The sequence below is a fragment of the Peromyscus eremicus genome, chromosome 10 (genome assembly GCF_949786415.1).
Source record: "Peromyscus eremicus chromosome 10, PerEre_H2_v1, whole genome shotgun sequence".
In the NCBI taxonomy this organism is placed as follows: domain Eukaryota; kingdom Metazoa; phylum Chordata; class Mammalia; order Rodentia; family Cricetidae; genus Peromyscus; species Peromyscus eremicus.
Genome location: NC_081426.1, coordinates 90759778 through 90783567, shown reverse-complemented (window position 1 = coordinate 90783567; position 23790 = coordinate 90759778). Strand labels below are relative to the sequence as shown.

The following is a 23790-nucleotide window of genomic DNA, read 5'->3' as shown; positions in this document are numbered from 1 at the left end:
TCTATGCATTAGACTTTCAGGCAAACCGCTGAATAAGTCAGTAACTCCCTCTGGGTGAATTAAAACAAACTGTTTACCCAAGATTATAGAATACTCTATAATACAGTAACTGTCAAGAAGAATGTTACTATCATTAAAGATGGGCACTATGATATACTGAATGAAAAAAGAATGCCTAGCCTTGAGTTCTGGCTATGCCATTTACAGCCATGATAATTTAAAGACTGAACACTCTGACATTTTTTCCCCTTGTAATAAAATCAATACACAGATCCCTACAGGACTATACGCATTAACTAGGGAAGGTTATTAGAAGCACAACAGCCAGTTGCTGACCAAGATTTAAATGAGAAGACAAGCAAGAATAAGGGTCTGGCTGCCAAACTGAAGCCATTCTTCAACTAAGGGAGGGGATGACGATTCTCATAGCATACAGTGACCATTCACGGGGCAAACAGTCACTAAATACTATATAACTATGGGCCGTCACACAGAAGTGCTTTGCCATGATTTCAGCCAACTAGCTAACTCATTTTTAGTTATATGAGGCATTTTACTTTCCACAATAGAACATGCATACACATTCTACTCAAAGTTCTGAAGACACATGTGCCACATAGTTTTAAACCCCTACAAAGAAGGTTCATTTCTAATAGGCAATTTAAAAAGATGCAAAACAATACCACATTCTATTTTAGGACATTTATCTGGAAGCTTTATGCTTCACACGGGATAATTGAAAAGCAGACACCATAGAGAGTCAAGAGGGCATAATAATAAAGTTGCAAAGGGACAAGGGTGGCTCCAGAATCAAAGTAAAGCTCTTTTTATGCAATTAAAATGTAACAGGCAGTAGGAATTTCTCAAGTTGAGAAGTAATTTTTTTCTTTTCTTCTATGTAAATCACCCAGTATCTTGACAGAAAGCCTTCCTATATTAAAAGCTCAAAGAAAATAATAGTTCTCTTGTGTGGTATTTTTTTGGCTCTTATGGCTGATGACAAACAGTAACTTTGAATCTTTGACCTTGATTGTTTCAGATTTGCCCATTCTGTCATCTGTGTTTGAAAAGGATGACGCTAAGTAGGTCTTCATAAAACTCAAGGTAGAACACATGCTTAAATACCCCATCACCTGCATTCTCCAAGAACATGTGCCTTAATTCATTTTATCTGTGAACATCATTTTCTTTCTCCCTCAGCTTTTTTTAAGTAACTAATGTGTTCTTGTACTCCATATACAGTGTAATATACTAAACTCACTTGATAACCACAATTGAATGCCTAAGAATGATTCATGTTCAGTGAAAACTCAGGTTAGCAGAGACAAAAACATCCGAGAAATACTTGGCTGGACCTTTATAAGATGTGATGGATTAGAAGTACCTCGCTGCCTCCCACATGCCCGGGCATATGGGAGTTTTTACCTGTAGATAAATAGTCAGGTCCTACATATACTAACAGGCACTTCTGAAACTGTTCAATCAAAAATGGCAGGCATTCAAAGACAGGCATTCAAGGATTGATGTTATAACAACAAACAAAGAAATAATCTCTTCCTTCACACAGATTACATTCTATTTGGGGAAACAGACACAAATAAATGAGCACTGTGTATAGAACATTAGATGGTGATAAGCCCCATGGAAAAAAATAAGACAAAATAATTCATGGTTGTCAAAGGCAGCATTCAGAAAAGCAGGCCCTGTTCCTCAGCTGGGTAGCACAACAGAACTGACCCTGCTGGCAAGGGAGTGGGGGATGTTTGGGAACCACCCTGAGAACACAAGCATGGGAGATTTGGCCCTGCCCCTCATATGCCATATGGTGGTGTGAGGGGGGGGGAGAGATGACCCCCCCCCCACACTGCCTGTGGCAGGTGGGTGAGTTGGGTCCTACAGACACAAAGCTGCAGGATCTCCACAACACAGGGCAACAACAGTATATCCAAGAGGAGTTCCAGGGAGGGCCCAGCAGTGATAGTGTAGCAGAAATCAGAGACCTTGAACCACACCAATGACTCTTTGCAATGAACACTTGCAGGTAAAGATATATGGACAAAGGGTTTTACTCTGTGTCACACTGTGGCTTCCATGAGGAGATTTTCTTTTTTTTTTTTTAATTTTATTTTATTTTATTTTGGGGGGAGGTTGCAAGGGCAGAGGGTGGATATGAAGGGACAGGAAATGAATGGGATCGATATGCATGATGTTAAAACACAAAGAATAAAGAAGCCTACACTTTTTGAAATGTTGGTCTGCCAAATTTGATTTAGAATGTGGCACTAGAGAACAGACCTCTGTCCCTAGCTATTAGATAGCATCCTCATCTGACCTCTCACATGGCCATTATGATTACAGTTCAATTTTACACCCATCATTGAATCCTATTTTCTGAGGTGAGTACACATTCCAAAATTCTATATATAAAATAAGGAAGTGGCAAGAGCTTAAATAATTTGTTCATTGAATACCACTCCCTTCTGAAGGAGTAGAGTTAGGACTCAAGCCAAGGTCATTGAGGTCTGAACATTACATCCTTACTACAGCATGAATGCCATCAGCATGTCACCACAGCTGAAGGTCTCAGAACATGACCTGCAGAAGCCAGACTAAGCTGAAAGACACCAAAGGAGGAGACGCAGAGGAGCAGAGTTGTCTCACCCAGCTTGCTCTGTGCTGTTATGGAATCCTATCTGTATTCACAGCATAGCTCAGTAATTAGAGTGTAAACATACTTCATGAAACATCAATTGTAATAATTAAATCCAATTATTTTCTTCTCCAAACACCAATATTAGGCCTTGTAGGTCTGATTGGATTACACTTTATCTCCTAGAAAATGTGTCTCAAATCCCAATATTTAGCTCTAGTGTTAACATATGATCTCTCCCCATTCCTTTACTTCCAGTGACAATTAATCACTTTTTCCCTTACATTCTTAATTCAATTGCCTGACTTGTCAGGGTTTGATGTAAGTCTATCTCTCTTAGTCATGAATATTTATAAGGTAAAGCCAATGCTTTTTCTGTTTGTATACCACACAAAACTGATCACAAGGCTTTATTAGTGGGACATTCTTAATGAATATTGGTTGACTTGAAAACAAATGTCATGTTAAGAAGAACTTGTTCAAAACTACAGGAAACACTATTTTATCCAACTACACCCTAAGGTGCACCTTGGACAAATAATTGCATGTGGTTCACTTACATCTCTACGGAAGGATAAGAATTATAATATATTGATCTTTAAAAAAATCATATGAAATATAGCAGAGTCTTGTACCTAGTAGGAACTGCACAAATGCATAGTTATGAAAATACATTATAAATTTCTATATTAACACTAAAGTCTTAACACTGGATGTTTCCAAATGAAGTTATCCTTATTGTTTAGGTGTAGATCAATAGATGAGTGTCACTGGAAGAGATAATCTGTTACATTCACAGATCCCAGTAGGAAAGATATGGGTGATATGCCACAAGCACCACACAGGGGATCAACAAGGCCATCCAAAGGCCAAGGGTGTAGGATTGAAACAGAGATGGAAATTAGGCCCAAAGCTTTCTGAAGATTTCCACATAAAGAAAGGGTAGGACAGAGTAAGCCAGCTCAGAGTTGTTTGGTGGTGTGAAGAGCTGTGGGCTCTGAGGCCTTGGGTCCATCAGGGGTTTTGTGATACCTTGCTGGGAATGGTGAGGTTGGTACCCAGAGTGGTCTGGAGTGTAAGGTCCTGGTGGGTAAGGATGTGGCCTCTGGATTTGTTTGTTCACACCTGAAAGGCCTGATTTAGGTTCAGCCCCTTTTTATCTCTAGAGACTAGAAGACAAAGCATTGGGACACAGAGAGACAGTAAAACCAAGTTGATCGACAGGTTAGTAACAGGGGACAATTTAATTTTTAGTAATTTGTCAGTTCTCCTCCCAATAATGCACTGAAAAATTACCCCAGCTTCCCTGGTCCCTCACCATGGTGTTCCTGTCTGATCAACCCTTCAGCTTAGTCTTGATACTCAAGAGTGGCACGGCCTGCAAGCACTTCAGCAAACTTTCATGCTTGCAAAGGCTCTTTAAAGAATCAAAAAAAAAAAACCCAAAACAAACAAACAAACAAAACCCCCAAACTTTCTTTGAGGGAAAATTATTTACCAAAACAGATAGAAACATATATTTAATATTACTTGTTTCTACAAGTTTTTGTATGAAAATTTTAAATAATAAAATAATTCCTTAAGGGTATCAATTCTTCATGGACTCAAATGGTGTGCTAGCAATTATTTTGTTGAATGTACATGTCTTGTGAGAATCCATTATATATTTAAATGACAAAGTCTAAATAGCTCTGGGTCATATCATTTCTCCTGTCTTTGCCTGGGATTTAGGACATGGAACTTTGCTTCTATAACTCTGAATGAATTTTCTAAATATATACTCAGAGTAACACTGGTTACATGAGCACTGAATGGAACTGGGGGAGAAGGTTCAGTGAATAAAATGCTTCTCATACATGCATGATGACCTGAGTCATTTAGATCCTTAGTATCCATGTAAAAACCCAGGAGTGGCAACATGCTGCAACATTCTACATTGGAGACAAGAATAATCCTGGACCTTCATGATCAGCTAATCTAGACAAGAGGAAGTTCTGGGTTCAGTGAGAGACTGAAATCAAGACAGAAAGTTGAAGGGTGGTGAGAAAGGCACCAGACATGCCCAGACAGAGGCATGTATACCTATATGTGCACAGGCTACATCGGGGTCAGGGGAGAGAATGTGGAGAGTTAAGATTAAAGAGGGAAGGAAATAAGCATGAACATGAACATGCAGTATATAACTGTTGTGTTTATTTCAGGGTTAAAGAGAACATCCATCACTTGCAGAATTTCCCTTCTCAGGGGATTTTGAGAAATCACATGTTGGCTACAGAACACATTCCTCTAGTTGCTCAAGTGGAGCCAAAGGTGTTAAGAAAGAACAATAACACATTGCAGAAGGCTCTTCTCAAATTTCATCAGAAGAGCTGACTAAACCACTAAATCAGCTAGCATTGTACTCAGCAGAAATTGTATCATGTAACGTGCATGAATGTAAGAAACATCATTAAAGGTGATGGTTGGCTCTAACATAAAATACCAACTGATCAGCACAAAAGTGTTTCCTTAGCGAAACCACTACAGTAGTTCTTCTTAAACTGGAACTAATCCAGAGTTATGAGTCTACAAGATCATGACTGGTGAGATGGGAAGAGGTGAGAGATGGACTCCAAAGAGAGAGAGGTCAAATTCCTGAGGCTGAGCCCACACTCTGAAGGTGCCAATTACTAAGGATATAGACAGGATAAAATGTGGGATGACTGACATGGTGAGCAGTGCCTAGGAAGCTTTCCTTGGGAGATGTGGCAAAGGGAGAGTAGATTTTAGGTAAGCTAGGAATAGAAATCAAAACCACAGTTTGAGTCCTTTGCCATAGTCTCATGTTATAACTTGTTCCCTTTGAAGATAAAATTCCAAGTATCTCTTTGATCTGGATTAACTCTAAACAATAGAAAAGCAGATAGAAGCCAACTCTTTAAAGTTATCTCACATCCTTCATCAAGGATGGTAGAACCTTAGGCACTGAGGTCAAGTCCAATACCAGGGTACATCACAAGTGCCATTTTTATTTAAGCAATATGGAATCATGACACTTTCTTGTCCACTAACAAATGAAACTAGAACTTTGTAGTTTACATCTGAACACCAAAAGAACAATAACAACAAAAAAGACACACATTGGAAATGCTGAGGTTCCTAAAATTGAGAGAATGCTGAGCCAAGGAAATTCTATAGAATTTAATATTGCAATGTTTTTCTTAACTTGCCTACAAGCTGTCAAAAATGGAAAAAGTAAGAAATCTTAATGATAATTAGAGGGAGAACAATTTATTGAACTAACTATATGGAATATACAGTTCTAAAGTCCATAAATTCTTGAAGCTAATTATTATGACTAAGACAAGGTATCTTTGAATTTTTCTGTCGCATTTTATGTTCTGTCCAGCACTGTCTTATTAGTTACTGCAAAATCACTGAGAAGAGACATTATGACCAAAAATACTTATAAAGAAAGCATTTAACTGGGAGCTTGCTTATAGTTTCAGAGGGAAAGTTCATGGTCACATGCAGGAAGCATGGTAGCAGGCAGGTAGGCAGGCAGGCAAGAAGGCAGGCATGGCATTGGAGCAGTAGCTAAGAGCTTACATCCCGATTCACAGTTAGGAGGCAGAGAGAGAGAGTTAGACTAGGTCTGTCATGTGCTTTAAAAACCTCAAAGCCCACCCCTACTGATACAACTCCTCCAACAAGGCCATTCCTACTAATCCTTCCCAAGCAGTTCCACCAACTGTAGATGAAGCTTTCAAATATATGAGCTTATGGGGGCCATTCTTACTCAAACCTTGACAAGCATTATATAATACTGAATTAAAGGGGAGCTCCTTATTTGTGGGACAGCTTCTTATCCTTTAAAGTTAAACGAGATGACTAATCACCACAGGCAAAACACCATTTGCATAATTATATTCAAGTACAATGTCAAATGATTTAGAAGGAATCATAGAAACAAAAATCAGTAGCTTTAGAAGGGGGAAGTTTCCTGCTGAATATAGACAGGAAAAGAATTAAAGATCTATGATGCAAGTCAAAGAAACACAGTGTTGAATTACAGGTGTCCACAATCGAACACATTCTGATGTTAGTTATAGAGAGGAGCAAATACACCTTGAGAGACATAGACAAGAAGGGTGCCTGTTACGAAGGAGTCTCTTGGACTCTTCATTTGTAATTGCTAATTAGAAGAGGGGAAAAAGCCGGGCAGTGGTTTTAATCCCAGCACTGGGGAGGCAGAGGCAGGTGGATCTCTGTGAGTTCGAGGCCAGCCTGGTCTACAGAGCAAGATCCAGGAAAAGCGCAAAGCTACACAGAGAAACTCTGTCTCGAAAAAACAAAAAAAAAAAAAAAAAAAAAGAGGTGAAAAAAAGCTAAAGACTTAATGAACATTGCATTTTAATTTCCTGCAACTTGGTTGATAATGGAAGGTAAAATGAAAAGGTAAAATACCAAATGGTTTTTAGTATAGCTCAGCTAGAAGTAGAAGAACATCTTGACAAGAAGTGCTTTATGTGGGGCAAAATAAACTGAGAGACCAGCGCAGCGCAGGGAGCAATCTTCATTAAAACTGTAGAACCTTGCAGGTGCCCAGAGTTATAAGCAATTGCCTAATTGAGAGCACATGATATCACAGTCCCTTACTGAAAGAAAACACCAAATAAATACTTGATGAGCAAATTGGAATTACACGCTAATTTGTCAAAAATCATTTGTACTAGGTAGCTTTCTATATACTCCAGCACAATCTGGGAGTGCCCCAAGGCAAATGCCTTCCCTGTGTGGAATCTGTAATTAAGTTGACGGATAATCAAAGATGTGTAGTAGGAAGAAGACAGTTAGAGAGGAAGTCAAATAACTGTCAGGCAGTGGAAAAGCGAAGGGAGACACAGCCAGCCCGCAGATGGACTGGGGAGGGGACAGTGCCTATTTCCCCACAGGCTGCCTGCTAATGCTGCATGTTCATACACACTACACATCTGAAAAGCCAGGCTTCCGTCTCTAGGATTTGGAACCAGTAGGTGCAAACAGCAATGCATTCCCATGATTTTTCTCTTGCGTATATAAAGTTGAAAACGGTATTTGTTAGAACAAAACCAAAAGAATTTTTGTTGCTTTTATTCTTTTTTAAAAATAATTTTTTCATTTAAAAATTTTTTCTTTCCTTTTACATACAAACCCCTGTTCCCCCTCCCTTCTCATCTCCCGATACCCCACCTATCCCCATCCCATCCCATCCCATCCTCATAGAGGGTAAGGCCTCCCTTGAGTAGTCAACACATTCTGGCATACCAAGTTGGGGCCGGAACTAGCAACTCCCTGCTGTATCAAGGCTGAGAAGGGCATTGCACCATAGGGTATGGGCTCTAAAAATTCAGTTTGTGTACCTGAGATAAGTCCTGGTCCCATTGCCAGAGGACACAGAAACACATCAAACCAGTGCAAATTTCACCTACATTCAGAGGGCCTAGTTTGGTCCTATGCAGGCTCCCCAGCTGTCAGTCCAGAGTCCATGAGCTCCCACGAGCTTGGGTCAGTTATTTCTGACCCATCATGATCCTGACCCCCCTTGCTCCTGTAATCCTTCCTCCCTCTCTTCAAGTGAACTCCAGGATCTTGGTCAAGTACTTGTCTGTGGCTCTCTGCACTTGCTTCCATCAGTCACTGTATGTAGGTTCTGTGATGACAATTAGGGTAACCACTGATCTGAGTGCAGGGGAAGGCTAGTTCAAGTACCTTCTCTACCACTGCTATGGGTCTTAGCTGGAGACAATCTTGTGAGTTCCTGGGTTTTCCCTAGCTGCAGATTTCTCCCCATCCCCTTACTAGTACACTCTGACAAGATATCTCTATCTTTGCTCTCCTTCCTCACCTCTCCCCCAACTTGGCCATCTTGAGCCCTCATGTTCCCATCCCCATCTCCTCCCCTCTACTCACCCCTCCCAGTTTACCCAGGAGATCTTAACCCTTTCCCCCTCCTGGGGTGATCCATGTGTACCGCTCTTAGTGTCTTCCTCTTTACCTAGCTTCTCTGGGGTTGTAGAGTGTAGCCTGGTTATCCTTTGCTTTATGTCTAATATTTACTTATGAGTAAGTACACACCATGTTTGTCCTTCTGATTCTGGGTTACCTCACTCAGGTTGATTTTTTTCTAGTTCCATTCATTTGCCTACCAATTTCATGATGTCATTGTTTTTACCACTGCATAATACTCTATTGTGCAAACGTACCACATTTTCTTTATACATTCTTCGGTTGAAGGGAATCTAGGTTGGTTCCAGGTTCCCGCTATTATGACTAATGCTGCTATGAACATAGTTGAGTAAATGTCCTTGTGGTGTAGTTGAGCATCTTTTGGGAATATGCCTGAAAGGAATTTTTTAATGAACTTAATACATTCTAACTAAATGATACTATTCCCAGGGTAATTAGTAACTTGGAACATCTGTTATCTAACTGGGCAAAACAGAATCTAATTTTAACTCTTGATAGTCCAAAATATTTATTAGCCTGCACAGAATGCCTTCCTGCCGTGAATAAACAAACACATAAGGTAGCTGCAACTGCAAAACCAAATGGGACTTAGAGCAATGAGTGTTTTATAGGACACTGCTATCAGGCATTGATTTGCTATTGATTAATTCAGTCCTGGCTGCTAAACTGTCCACCTGTTAGCAGAACGTTGGATCCTAAACCCCACTGTATACACATGGAGTAAAAGACTTACAGTGCAGCGAGGTCATGAGGACATTTTCATATTTCCTCCATAAATATGTGCATCCTACCTTAGGCTTTGTTCTAATGCAGAATCTAGCAAAATTCAGCTTAGACCTTGGCTCAAGAAAATGACCCCCACCTCAATATTCCTCTTTCTCTCTCATGTTTCTGGTTCTCTAGTCATATGGTATATACCATAAAGAATTTTTTTCTGTATAGGAGGTCAAACTTTATGAATAGTAGAAACTACCATGTCTGTCACTATGTGGATTATATTTCCTCTAATGGTATTTGTGTATCGCACCATATAAGAGGTCAGAGGACAGATGCCTAGAAACAACAAATACACATAAACCATGAGCTGATGGAGCTAAGGGGCGGGGGCAAAAAACTTTGAAATCAGAGTACACAAAATGGTCACACAGATGACTACAAAAGAGACACAGGAAAATCAAAATGTTTAAAGTTCAATGAGTTATAAAAGGATGTATATAGAAATCAAAGAAACACAAAATATGAAATAAGACTTCAAAGCCAGGCATGGTGCTGCACACTTGTAATCTTGATACTTAGAAGGCTGAGGCAGGAGGGCATCCATGAGTTCAAAGCCAGCCTAGGCTGCATGAGACCTTGCCTTCAAATATATATATATATATATATATATATATATATATATATATATATATATATATATATATATATATATAAAGAAAACTTCTGAAATAAAGAAAAAACTAGATCTATGGATACGAAGGATCCAGGGCATCTCAGGACCATTTCACACTGTGACACTTTCCAGTTATAATACAGGTGGCCTTGGCTTACCAGGTTATGACCCACTGAGGGTAGAAAACACCTTACTAGTCTAGCTTACAAAACATCATGGATCTTCAACACAGTGCTGAACATGGATTTTTTTTTTCTCTTTGTGATTATGCTGCTCAGAGTTGAGCTATCTGCCATGCCTAGCACAGTAAAAGAGGATTATAGCCCACATTGTCAGCCTGGAAGAGTTCAAACTTCGAAGTAAAGCTTTTGCAAGCATTGTTTTTATAAAGTCAGAAAACCGAAAATTCAACCAACAAGTCAAAGAGTGTCTACATTTGGTTGATGAAGAAAATCCTCTTCAGGCAGCCAGGCAGCCAGAGTAAGCCACTTTTGAAGAGTCCAAATCAGTCTGACCACAGCCTTCTTCATCACAACAGTCACCATTGGAAGACAGCAGGAAAAGGTGACAAGGAGTTTATGGGGGTAAATGTGACCGATAAACCTTCCAAACATATAAACTGCTATACAACAGACAGGTGAGTACACATGCACAAATGAAATCAAATGGTGTTCATCTTGAAGAAGCAACTGAGGGATGATTTCTACCTGATAAAAATGAGTAAAAAAGCATGAGAAAAGTATCGCAAACCAGAAGTGGCCATGAATCTATTGACCACGTGGAGACCTGTTGACATATGCTTCCAACTGGACAGGACAGTAGTATAGTACGGGAAGGTGGCGAGAAGATGAGCTTCCTTTCTTTTATAACTAGTTAAAAACTGTAAAACCCAAAGGCAATTGATTGGAGCCTCTTCTTAACCATAGGTTGAGGCCAGAGATGCCACTGGACATTCTACAATGCACAGAACACTTTCCCACACAGAGGGAACTGGGGGCCAGATTGTCACTATGCTGAAGCTCTGTTATTAAGTCAACAGAGGGTATAATTTGAGCAGAATGAATCAGGGGGTTGGAAATGTGTATCTCTAAGAATCAAATAGCAAGTATTTTGAGTTTATGGGACACATACAGCCTTTGTTAGACATTCTTCTGTGCTTAAGTTTACAACTCTCCAAAAATACATAAACCATTATTAGCTCCTGGGCCTTACCAATGCCAGAACGACACTGAATTATGGGAATGCACATTTGCTTTAGAATACAAACACAAGGACATAGGCTCTTCACAACACAATAAAGTCTTTCATAGTCATAAAACTAACCATCAAAATTAGTGACTGTTTTTAGTGGGTCATGAACATCAGGAAGAAAAGCAACAAGTGTACCCACTACTGATACTGTTGTTTTAAGCTTCCTGATTGATGATGGTAGCCCAAATAATCATACAATGGAAATAAATTATTTTTCAAAAAGTGTTTAAGAAGAACTATAGTAGAAACCAGACAGAAGATTAGATTTTCCATGGATGAAGATGTAAATTAAAAATGTCAAATCACTGAGTTCTACAAACAGAATGTAGACAGAAATGAAGGGTGCTGATCTGGAGTCTATCTAACAGAAACATTACAGTTGATTCTCACCTTTTCCTTGTAGAGCCAGCAACATTCAAAGCACACAGGAGAGAGTTCTCAAGTCTTGGAGGAGGAGCTGGAGGATTATATGTATGGGCAGAATTAGCCCATCACCTGTTGTCGTAAATTATGTCTTCTTGTGCTCTGCCATGTCTAGTGTACATCACCTATGACTGCTTTACAGTTACTACCAGAGCTATGTGGTAACAGTAAGACAAGATAGTAGACAAAGCCTAAAACTCACCTAACAGAAGCCTAGATTCCTAAATCACTTCCGGAGTATAGGCACCCTACCCTATCACTCCACGCTTGGCTATAAACAAAACTGAATTTACAAACACTGAAATTTGGTGTTTATTTCTGTCATTTGTGGTCATGAATTCATTAGGAAGGAAAATTATGAGCAGTTATGATTGATTAACTGCTGCATCTAAGAGAACTAATTATTTACAAAAAAGATGAAATACAGTATGCATATATATTTGAGATAGTGTGCCGTAGAGACCAATCTCACCTAAAAATCACTATGCTGCTAAGGATGACCTTGAAATTCTCATCCCTTGCTCCCATCTCCCCAGTGCTGAGGTTATAGATATGTTCAACATGCTGGGTTTATGTGGTATCCATCATAGAAAACAAATTTTGAGTGAAGCTTTGTCACAACACTAAAGGATCATCATTAAACAACAATCAAGCAGTCAGCTCCTCAGTGGCTGGCCCTTGTGGACTGAGATTCCAGGAGGACCCTGCAGACAACATCCTGAAACCTCTCTTAGACCCCGGCCTGTTACAACCCGTTCAGAACTCCAGGTGCAAGCTGGGAACAGACAGCTACAGAATCTCTCAACATGTTGCAAGGTAAATGACTTTCCCTGCCACAACAAGTGTCTGAGACTACTTACGTCATCAACAGAGCATACACACACAAAAAAAAAATCACAGCTCGTGAAAGCAAAGAAGACATGACACCATCAAGAGAATCAAACAGAACAGCAGAAATCAGCCCTAAGTAAATGAAGAACTACCAATTATGTGACAAATAACTCAAATTATTAGTCTCAAAAAATGTCCAATGATCTCTAAGAAAACCGAGATACATGACTAAATAATATCAGAAGAATAATGTATGATTAACATGAGAAACTCAGTAAGGATCAGATGCCTCACAAAAGTGTTGTGGGAATTCATTCTGCTAATAGCTTTGGGGTACAAGCCTTGGGGCGTGGCTTCTTGTCTGCATATGTGACCACTTAAGAGGAGAGAGAGAGGATCATGCTCTCTCTTCAGGTGAGGAGACCAAGTCAGGCAGTGGAAAGTGGCTTGCAGTTGGTCCCATCGGCCTTGAGGTGAATGGAAGCTGGATCAGCAGTGGATCTGCAGCATGTCACCTTGCTTTGTATTAGTGAGTCTGTTTCCCCATCGCACCCCTGAATAAATAAATATATGTATTATATAATATATAATGTGTGTGTATATGTATGTATGTACACACACACACACACACACACACACACACACACACACACACACACACCTCTGTGGGCTCTCACCTCATGTGGTGCCCAACATGGGGCATGAACCCATGACTCTGGGATTAAGAGTCTCATGCCCTACTGACTGAACTACATAAAAGAACCAAACAAAATTTGCAGCTGAAGAATTCAGTAGTTGAATTGAAAAATATAGAGACTCAAGAACCTCCCAATCAAGCCATTAAAAACGAAAAATGAAATAGCAATATAGTAGAAGGAACAACAGGGAGGGGGAGGGAGAAGAAGTGAAGGAGGAAGAGAGACGACAATGACCTCTACAGAACTTAAATAGTTAAACCAAGTGAGAAAATATATATGCTGTGGTTGTCTTGGGAGACAATCAAAGGTGAGGGACAGAGATTTTATTGAAGGAAATAGAAAGCTTCAAGTCTATCAAGGACAATTAAATCTGACTTCCAAAAGCTGAAGGACCCAAGTGTGTTAAATCCAAAGAGATCTTCACACAGGCAGATCACAAAAGCAAGGAAAATGGAAAGCAAGAAAGCACCTCATTGCACTCAAGGACCCCAAATAGATGGTCAGGTGACTTCTCAATAGGATTGCTATAGGCTAGAGGAGAAAGGGTAATGTATTCAAATGCTAATGGAAAACAGCCAATCAAAGACAATATAACTGTCAAGGTGTTAGTTCACTTCTTACTCTTCTAATATCTTAGATTGTACTCAACTGCTTCCAAATATAGTTATATGTAAGCCTGTGTGAATTACAGGTACTCCAAACGTATTTCCCTATATAAATATACACATATTTTTAAATATACCTGTAAATCTATACATAAATAAATGTATATATAGGCATATTTAACATTTAAATATGTCGAGCATACAGTTAGATGGGCACACATAGTTAATCTGTAGCTATAGTTAACATACATGCATAGATATATGAAATTTTTTTATTTTCTTTCTATTTGTTGGTTATGCTTGTAAATATAAAAGTTTATTCTTATGAGATTTTGGGGAAATCTGTTTCAATAAATCATACTAAGAAGCTTTATAAAAACTAGAGCTTGATAAAAAAATGGACACATAGAAATTAATAAGAATACTCACTTAGTATCTTCTGTAAAGTCCATTTTCTAGGCTTCATAATTGACACAAAGTCATGACCAATGGTAAAATCATATGAAATGATTTTGGGAGGTTTCCAACTTAAGAAATGTCAGAAACGGGATAAATAAGAGTCATAATAAAATATTATGTCATCTACTAATGTCTACCCCTCAATGGTCAGTTATTACAAAAAATTTAAATAAATCTAGAATTGAAAATCTTCTTTAGCACTATATAGAGCAGCTTCACTAACAGCTGACCAGCCGCTCTGATCACAGTGCTGGTGACCTGGGGACGCAGGGAGACTGTTGCAAAGACAATGCCTAGTCCTTCTTTGTGAAGAGGCTCTCAGCTGCCTTTGGTTTTCAGTCTGGAAATGAGATGAAGTGTCCAGTGAGGCACATAAGACATGAAGGTTTCTCAGGTTGGGAAAGGACCAGTGCAAGCTCATGAAAAGGGCAGCTCTCCAGTGACATCTACGAAAAACTGCACCTCCGTCGAGGGGAGAGCACAGACACACAATGAGGCCCAGCAGGGCAGAACCAGCCAACAGTCCTGCTTTACAGGACACATGATCATTTTTCCCTAGGATAAATAATATAAACATTCTCAATGACCACATGCTTCTGTGGAATTACCCTCCCGGTGTTTACAAAACATTAAAACAAATGAACACACTGATTCACGCCTGTAATCTCAGTCCCCAGCTGACCCAGGCAGGAAGATTGCTGCAAGTTTGAAACCAGCTTGTATGCAAAGTGAGTTGCAGGCAAGCCTGGGCTACTGAGATCTAGTCTGAAAACAAATAAAGGAGCGAGTAAACAAATAAATAAGAAGCACATGCTTTGTCGGATAAAGTGGGTTTTCCACACCAAACTTTTCCCTAATTCCTTTGTGGGGAGGACTTGTGATCAGTGTGAGAGGCTTGGTAACCACTGTGTCCTCCCTAGGAGCTTATCTCTGCTCATTTCACAGTTACAACACAGTGAGCGCTCGGGCATCAGAGAACAGCAGAATAGCAGCATTTCTCTTGCAAACATCCCCGAAATAAAGGCATAATATGGGGGAAAAATATCAAGCCACACATACATGGAAATACTTATCACAATGTCTGATAGAAAATACTTAATAAACTTAAGATGTTAAATCGTATCTAGTATCATGCAATGGAACACTACGCAGCAGATAAAACTGATCAACTATATTCTAAATATATCAACACAGATCAGTTAGAATATGCTGCCGAGTAATAAAACTACAAAAGAAGCTAAAGGCTGTGATGACGTTTGAACTTTCAAATCCTGAAATTAGTGTATGTCGCAAAAAATGCAAAAGCAGGCATGGGAATTATTATGAGCATCAACTCCAGGATTGTAGTTAATACTGATGTGGAAACACAAGAGGCAGATGAGGCCCTTTACCTGTACCTTAGCATTTTATTTCTTTACATAAATGGTATTTGAAAAGGTATATGAAGCATTAGTAGGTAATGGTTACATGGTTATCCTTCAAGTCAGCTTACTTTTCTCAATTTCTAATTATTTCATAATTAAAGTAAGAGCTATTATGGCACAGAAAGAAACAGAAAGCATGTATCTCAGCACACAGCATCAGACCCGTTATTCATCGGTTAGAAATGTAAATGAACAATGAGAGAGAACCTAGCTCACCCATACCCTTACCTGACTATCCACTTAAGAAGCAGAACCCTAATTATTTGCACCAGTTATTTTTAAAGGATTCTTTGCCAGTGCATGTCCTGAATTACAACATACCCACTGGCACCATCCCCAAACTGAGAGAAAAGCACAGGTCAAACAGGGCATTGTTCTTAAACATCTAAATGAAGGAAGAGGTGTGTGTGCCACACAGGCAGGCAAGGGTTGGGAGGCAAGCGGGCTGCCCTCATTCTTCTGCTTTGGCCTGTCAAGTTGCAGCAAGCAGGCAGTGCAGATTTTCATCAGGTGTTTGCACTGGACTCCAAAGATCATCCTTGTCTCCAACAATAACCTGTGTTTTCTCAGGTTTCCGAGCTGTTTGGGAAGCAGACACTGCCACAAGGGGAGGTCTAGTTTGTAGATGCAAGGTGAGGGGGTGGAGGTGGGGGCATTTCCTAATGGGAGGCTCAGAGAATAAGCTACTGGATTTATAATATTAACTAAAAACATCAAGATTTTTTCAAAGAATTTATTCTGTTCATTTTTTAGGAGTAGGTTAAACAAAATTTCTAAAACTCTAAAAAAAGACACATTTTAGAGCTACTCTTTTTCCTTTTATCGATAATTGCTGGGGATATAGCCATCCTTTATTATTGTCTTTTATTATAATTTTATAATAAAATTGCACTTTATTTTATTATATTATATATATTTACTTTACTATAATTGCAGTGACTAACGTTTACTCAGGACTAGACAAATGTGGCTCATGTGTATTAATTCAGCCACACAATACTTCTTGGTGGTTTTTTCTTTCTTTGAAACATTTTAGATCGTATTCCTACATTTTAGAAATCTCATTGAGAAATATAAGTGTACACCAACAGTAGTCCACCTCCAAATATTTACCAGCTCAATACTGGCAGTACCTATAGATGTAATTATAACCTGATTTACATCAGATTAAATAAACTACTTATGTACCTGCACTTTTTGTAAAATGAATAAAAAAATTCTTAATAAAAAAGATAAAGTCCAACAAAACCCAACTTTTGCTAATTATTAAAGCAATAAAAATCTATGTTTTTCTCATTGCTATAAAATTAGGTTCAAATCCTCAAATAGATTCATTTTTCATTTCTAATTTTCCTTAGTATTGAACTTACTCTGTTCCATGAATATAACTTTGAGGTGAATAAATTGATGCCTTCCTTTTTATTTCTCTTGCACTCACAAAAAAAAAACAAAACAAAAACAAAACCCATATCAGTAGCCCAGACTAACACAAGCCAAAATTCATGCTTTCAACCATCACACAACTAAGCTCTGCAAGAGAAAATATAAGCACCACTAGAACTGAAGCATCACTATACAGAGCCCTCCCCCACCCCCTGCCAAAAAAAAATAATAACAGATACAGGGACAGTCTCCTGGCACACGTGAGTGGAAATCTGGGGAAGTTGCAGGCATCAGAAAATCTTTAAAGGTAGAAACACCTGTTCACTACAGTAGTGAGAACCACAAGGGAGATACATCCACGCTAAGAAGCCTGGTACCACCTTCAGAGAACAGTCTCTAACATCTTTCCTACTCAGCCTCACTCAGCTCAGTGCTGCTGCCTCTGGTCTATCTGTTGGTGACAGTGACCCAAATGCCCTAAAATGTATCAGTTTAGCTGGACAGCCCACACTCCTTTTTAATCATGCAAGAGTCATAGTGTGGTTTTCTATGCTGCCCCTTCAGTCCAGTTCAACACACCAATGCCCAATGACTCACGAGACCGGAGCCCCATTAAGTTAATCTGGACTAGGTCTGTGCCAGCATTCTGCTCGCACAGATAAACAATGTGCATTAAATTGTTGTGTGCCCCAATCACTGTTGTGCAGTTGTTAAAAGGCACACTACTGCAAAGGTGCAAGTTGACAGCATTTAGATTGAGAGTCCCATAAAACGGTGAAGATCTCTTATTTAAGTCACAACAGAAGCGAATCTGTCATCGTCTCCATTCAGGAGAAGCGCCAGGTCTCATTTTCCACTGAGGTAATAGGACCAGCAAAGAGTGTTCAAAAAACTGAATAATTCATGTCGGAAAAGAAGTAAAAACATGCCCAGGATAAAGTAAGGGCGTTTTAAAGGAATACAGGGTCACCTTAGATGATTGCTAATGACAAACTTGGAGCATTTGTAGAATGTGACTGAAACTCAGTCCTGAACAGATACAGACTCCTGTTCTAGGACGGTGGGGTAAACAGAGAACAGACTGGGCAGGGTGATGTCAAGAGGCGAGGCTGCCAGCACAGTTCCGAAGTACGCCCACTGTGTCCTGGTGACAGTGTCCACTGGCTTCTCCGTGAAGAGAGCTCAGTCCACAGCAGCATCCAGTGGACCAGCCGTGGGTCTTACTTACTTGTCACAACATAGGGACTACAGAATCTGAATGTCAGGACTTGGATGTAACCAATCAGAACATTCTGACACTTAGCATATTTTTTCATCACCATATCAATTCTTTGTGGTAGATAATACTTTTATTCTTCTTTAGGTGTGGGGAAGCTGAGCAACAGAAAAGTTGAATACTAAGTTGAAGGTCACATGTGGCATGTGGAAACCTAGGGTTTAAACCTAGATGGACCAGCTAGCTACAGGGTCCATCTCTCAACACAAATAGTTTCACATTTGAAAACATGTAGTGAGCACTGTCTAACAAAAAGGGCTATGTGAAGCTTAGAATCCCAGAGGTGACCCTGCTGTTTACACATTTAATGCAGACAATAAGCATGGGCATGAGATGAGGCTGTAGGGATTCAGTGGATTCACACGGGAAGGAGTGTCAGCACAAACTGGCTGGCTAACATCCCTAACTCCGACTCTCACTCCGTCTCCAGCCTTCCTGAAAGGTCCATATAGAACACGTCCTCTTCATGTTCTATAAGAGCCGCTGTCTCAGCCACTTCTGCTCCTCCCCCTTCTGCCTTTCCCTTCCCTCCTCTCCTTTCCATTTGTTTTTCTCTACTCCTCAATCTTATTAGTATTTTCAAGCACCCCAGGAAAAGATATTCTTGTTCATTTTCCCAGTGAAGTATAATCTATGTTACTAGCAAAGGGTCTTAAACAAAGTCTTCTTATTGCTGAGAAATTCTCATTACAGCCCTGCACTCCCCTCACCCCACCCCCACCCCCAGATCTCTGCCACATGGTGCAGTTTCCTTTCCAAACTGGAGGCAGACACTGGACGCTCTTTCACAAACAGCAGCTTTAGAGCCTTTGGTTGGCCAGAAGCCAGCAGTGTCCCCATGCACTTCCATGTCTGTCTCACTGAAGCCGATCAACACCTGAGGACAAAGGACTAAACCCCAAGGAACTTGGCCTGGTGTGCCCAGCACCTGGGCCACACGAAGAAGTGCAAAAACTAATGGTTGACAGCCTTAAAATTTTCATTATCCTTCCCTGTGATTTAAAATTCATCCCAAGGTGGCTGCTATACATGTGGTTATTAAAATATCCACAGAGAAAAGTCTAGAAGACAAGAAAACAGACTGAGTTTATTGCTGATGTGGGGGAAGTTTATAGAAATAATTTTGGCGTGACATTTTGTGAGCTGGTACCGGTACACCGCTTGACTACATCTCTTGTTCTCGCCAAATTATAGTTCTGTGCAGAATCACATTGCTAAAAGCAAAGGGACATGAAGGGGCTTGGCTCTGGAAGCACCACTTGCTATGGAGAATGTTTATATCCAGAGGGAGAATGCCCCCCAACAGAGAAGAGCAAACTCCAGCTCTTTTCTTACCAAAGGCAAATTTCTCACAGAACTGTAGGCACCCTTTCACCTTTACCAAGGTACCTACCCCTTCAGTGTGCTTCCAACAGTCCAGTGAAGGAAGCAAAACAGGGGTGGCTATGGCTGCCTGTCCCAGTCGCCAGATTGGGCAATTCAGCCATCTCTACCTTGTGCCCTCCTGTCCATCAGTCTGAGTTTTTACCAAAACACTCACTTCTCTCTGGAATGTTATATGTTACATGGCATATTATATAGCACAGTCTTTTTCTGCCTCGGGAAGAGTAACTTTGGTTTCTTCACTGGTGTGTCCTGGGGGATTGTAACAGAGAATGCCAGGTAACTTGTTCTCAGTACTAGTTAACTGAATGAAGAGTGAATGGATCATTCAACATAAAGACTCAGGCTTGTTCAGGTTCTCAAGCTCCCTGGCAGTAGATTTCAGACTCAAACTCGAGCCTGGAAATTTTCATCTTATGCTACTTCTAGTAGACATCCTAACAGCCTATGAGGCAAAATGGCCGAAGGGGGGAAGTATTTCCTAAGGTGCTTGTCACATAGCTAGTAGGAGATGAACACTCTTGAGCTGACTCTTGGTAACTGAGAATGCATCCCACGGTGTGGAAGTTACGATTTTCCACATATCTGAAAGCCTTTGAAAGCACTCCAGCAAGAGGAGGGGGTTTCCAAGGAGAATTGGAAAGGGCCAGCTGTGGTAAACAGTAAAGATGAATGTTGAGGGAATCCATGGAGATCACAAACACTTTGATTACTTCTCACTCCTCCAGCCCTCTCCACCCCTCTGACCTTTGCAAAATGAGATATATTCTTTTTTCTGGTGCTGAACTTGGTGCATGATTTTGTAAAAATTTAGAAAAACACAGAAAAGCACAGAGAAGGAAACTGAAATCCCCTGCATGTAATCTCATTACTCAAAATAAACACAGCTGTCAGCTCGGCTGTGTGTGCTGTTCTCTGCCACACATGTATGTTAAATGGGATTTTAGTGGACATGCTGTATATCCCCTGCCCTAAAACAATTAATAAGTCTTCTCAAACACTGTCCTGTTGTTGTTGTGTGTAGAAATAGGAGCAATTTATAAAGAAAAGGGGACTCCTAAGAGTGGATCTGGGCTGTGGAGCTAGAAGGACAGACCCCCAAAGTCTCCTTGAACATTCTTACAAGACAGCATGGAGTCAGTGCACAGCTGTCCTTTAAATGGGAGGTATATAGTTTACCTCTTCCCATGTTTATATTTTATTTTCCAGAATTATTTATTTTAAAAATTTATGAAAATATTACATAAGCAAAGATGTGTACATTTCCTGTTTCCTTAGAATTCATTCCCTCTTATGGAATTGTTAGGCCAACAGATATGGACATTTTAAGGTTTTAAGGCACATTGAGGGCCCCTCTCCAAGAAAGATTGTATTCAATAAGGCTCTAACAATGCATTGCCCCGCCCAGAGTTATGCCAAGTGGTAGGATTAAAGTATACATTTTTATTGAAATCATTTCTCATGCCAACAACTTTATTTTGACAAAATAATGTGTGTTCATTACATAACACATGAAAAACATAAAAAGAATGAATGAAAATCAGCTGCAGTCTCACACGGTCTCAACACTTTGGGGTGAATACTTTCAGCCTCATTTATTCCTGTATGGATATGTCCATAGCCATTTATCTAAATATAATTAAAAACTGAATGTCAGAGAATATATACAGCTTTTGTTTTACTAAAAATACATTTATTACTAGATATTCATATACAGGAACATTTTAGTAGTTTCTTAGTGTTCTACTATACAAATAGAACTTAATTCATGGTCCTCTATTTCTGGCTATGATGGTTAACTTCAGTCATGTCAAGTTTACTGAAACTTCGTAAAAGAAATTTTCACATATTTACTGACCATGGGTTATTTAGTGAGTTGTCTCATCTACACTTCTTTTCAGACTTCATAAACATGGTTCTCATCTAAGTTCTTATCAGCTAAGGAAGCATGTGACAGGGAAGACGAAGAGCAAGGCAAGGGGCCACCTCCCACTTCAGCAAGCCGTGAGGAGTCATTGTCACCCCAGCTCAAAGCATCTCATTCAGGCCTCATCAGTCATCTCTGCTGGTTCCTGGAAAACAGGAAATCCCAGGTTCCAGTCCAGTTCTGACATCATCAGCTCTTGTAGTCTAGAATGGCATCTTGTTCTACAGATCACAGTTGCCATGGTAAAGTTGCAGGGGTAAAGATGAGCAAGCATCCTTTTTTTCCCATTGTACTATGCTGTTGACCTAAGGCAAATCCAACTTGAAAGATGAAAACCTCCTTATTTGGATACTTCACAGATTCAGAGAGCCTACTCCATCATTCTCTAGTGATCTAGACATCAGACTTTACAAAGTAGAATAACTGGTTTTCCTGCAATACTCCACTTCCAAGAATACAGGGTGCAGAGCCATCTGGTCCCCAGGCACCTCCATCTTTCAGTCCTGCACTGAACTCATGTCTGTGTAGTGTGACCTCTATTCTTATCTCAGACACAAAGATTCAAGCCTCTTCATTACAGCTAAGCCACCACTTCTTTGGTTTAACCTACCACCACTATTCCTCTATAATCTCCCCAAATCATCTCTTAGCTACATTGGAGTTCCTTCTTCTTTTTAAGACAGTTAGAACTTTCAAGCTTATAAACTCCTCTCTATGTCATGAGGGCCTCCTATCAATAATAAAATAGAGAGTAACTTATTTTACATGGGTCATCTGTATGAGGTTCTCCAAAATTATCTCACACTACTTTGTTTCTGCCCTTGTGACCTCAATCTGCTTTTAGTAACTCCTTGCATCTGTGTTTCTCTATACTGTTCCCTTTTTGTGAACAGTCCAATGCCAACAGCTTCCCGCCCTTACTCTGTCTTCTCAAATTTACGGTCTGTTTACTAACATCTGTACCCAAATGCAATTTCCTCAGTGAACACATCCTACTTTCCAAGTTAAGCCACATCTGTGTCTCAAGAGTTCTCCTGTTGAGCCAAGCCCTCTGAATCAACTGAGCAAGGCTCATATGAACTCACAGAGACTGAACCAGCAAGCACAGAGTCTACTCAGGTCTGCACCAGGTCCCCTGTGTATATATTACAGCTTTCAGCTTAGTGTTTTTATGAGACTCCCGAGTGTGTGGACGAGTGGGTCTCTGATTCTTGTGCCTGCTCCTGGGAATCTTTTCTCCTGTTGGTTGCCTTGTCCAGACTTGATGTGATGGTTTTTGTTTTATCTTACATTTTATTTTGTCATGTTTGGTTGTTATCTCTTAGAAGTCTGTTGTTTTCTAATGAGAGACAGGAAGGAGTGGATCCAGAGGCAAGGGGAGGCAGGGAGGAGTAGAAGGAGGGGAAACTGTAATCAGGATGTATTGTATGAGAGCAGAATCTATTTTCAATAAGGGTGGGAAAAAAGGAGTTCTCCTGTCCTCAGAACATGCCTCCTAGAACTACTTTGTGTTAAGTTACTTGTGTTTGTCCCAGATGCCTGATTATGAGGCCCATTAGCACTTTCGCATTAATGAGCTACTGATCTCGAAAATGTCACCACCACCTGACAGACATGAGCACTAAAGAAAGACTGACTGAATGAGCAAACCATCTCTACCCTTCACCTGCACCAAGTTTTCCAGCATCTATTACCCACTTCATAAAAAGGAGAACTATTTCAGCTCAGCTTCACCATCATCTTGCCATAGCAGAAGATAATCCAGTATTACCCAGCTCTACCGAATCTAGGCCACTGAGAACTAAGCTCCCCAAAACATGGGATATAGTGCCTTGCTCTTCCATTTGCTTACACTCTGAAATTCTTCACTTGAAACCAAACTTATGAAAGGCATTGATATACATGACTATATTATTTTTCTGAGTTAAAAAGATGGCTGTCTGGTGAGCGGGGTTGGGATAAATCACATTTTTGTGTGAAGATGGGTCCTTTGACAACAAGTGACATAGTCCAAATGAAGCTATGCTTTGGTGACTTGCCAAATGAGCAGACTGAGTGAAAAAAACAAAATCCCTGCTGGAGAGCAATCAGGCACACTGAGC

General features: G+C 40.0%; 1 protein-coding gene and 1 long non-coding RNA gene across 2 annotated transcripts in view; both read right to left on the bottom strand.

The window, feature by feature from the left end:
• Positions 1–23790, bottom strand: part of Arhgap24 (Rho GTPase activating protein 24) — a 338234-nt gene that overhangs the window by 276242 nt on the left and 38202 nt on the right. The window lies entirely within an intron of this gene.
• Positions 21185–21865, bottom strand: LOC131920478 (uncharacterized). Its single transcript, XR_009381655.1, has 2 exons — positions 21620–21865; positions 21185–21390 (listed from the first exon to the last, which is right to left on the bottom strand). It is a non-coding gene; the product is annotated as an uncharacterized LOC131920478 (long non-coding RNA).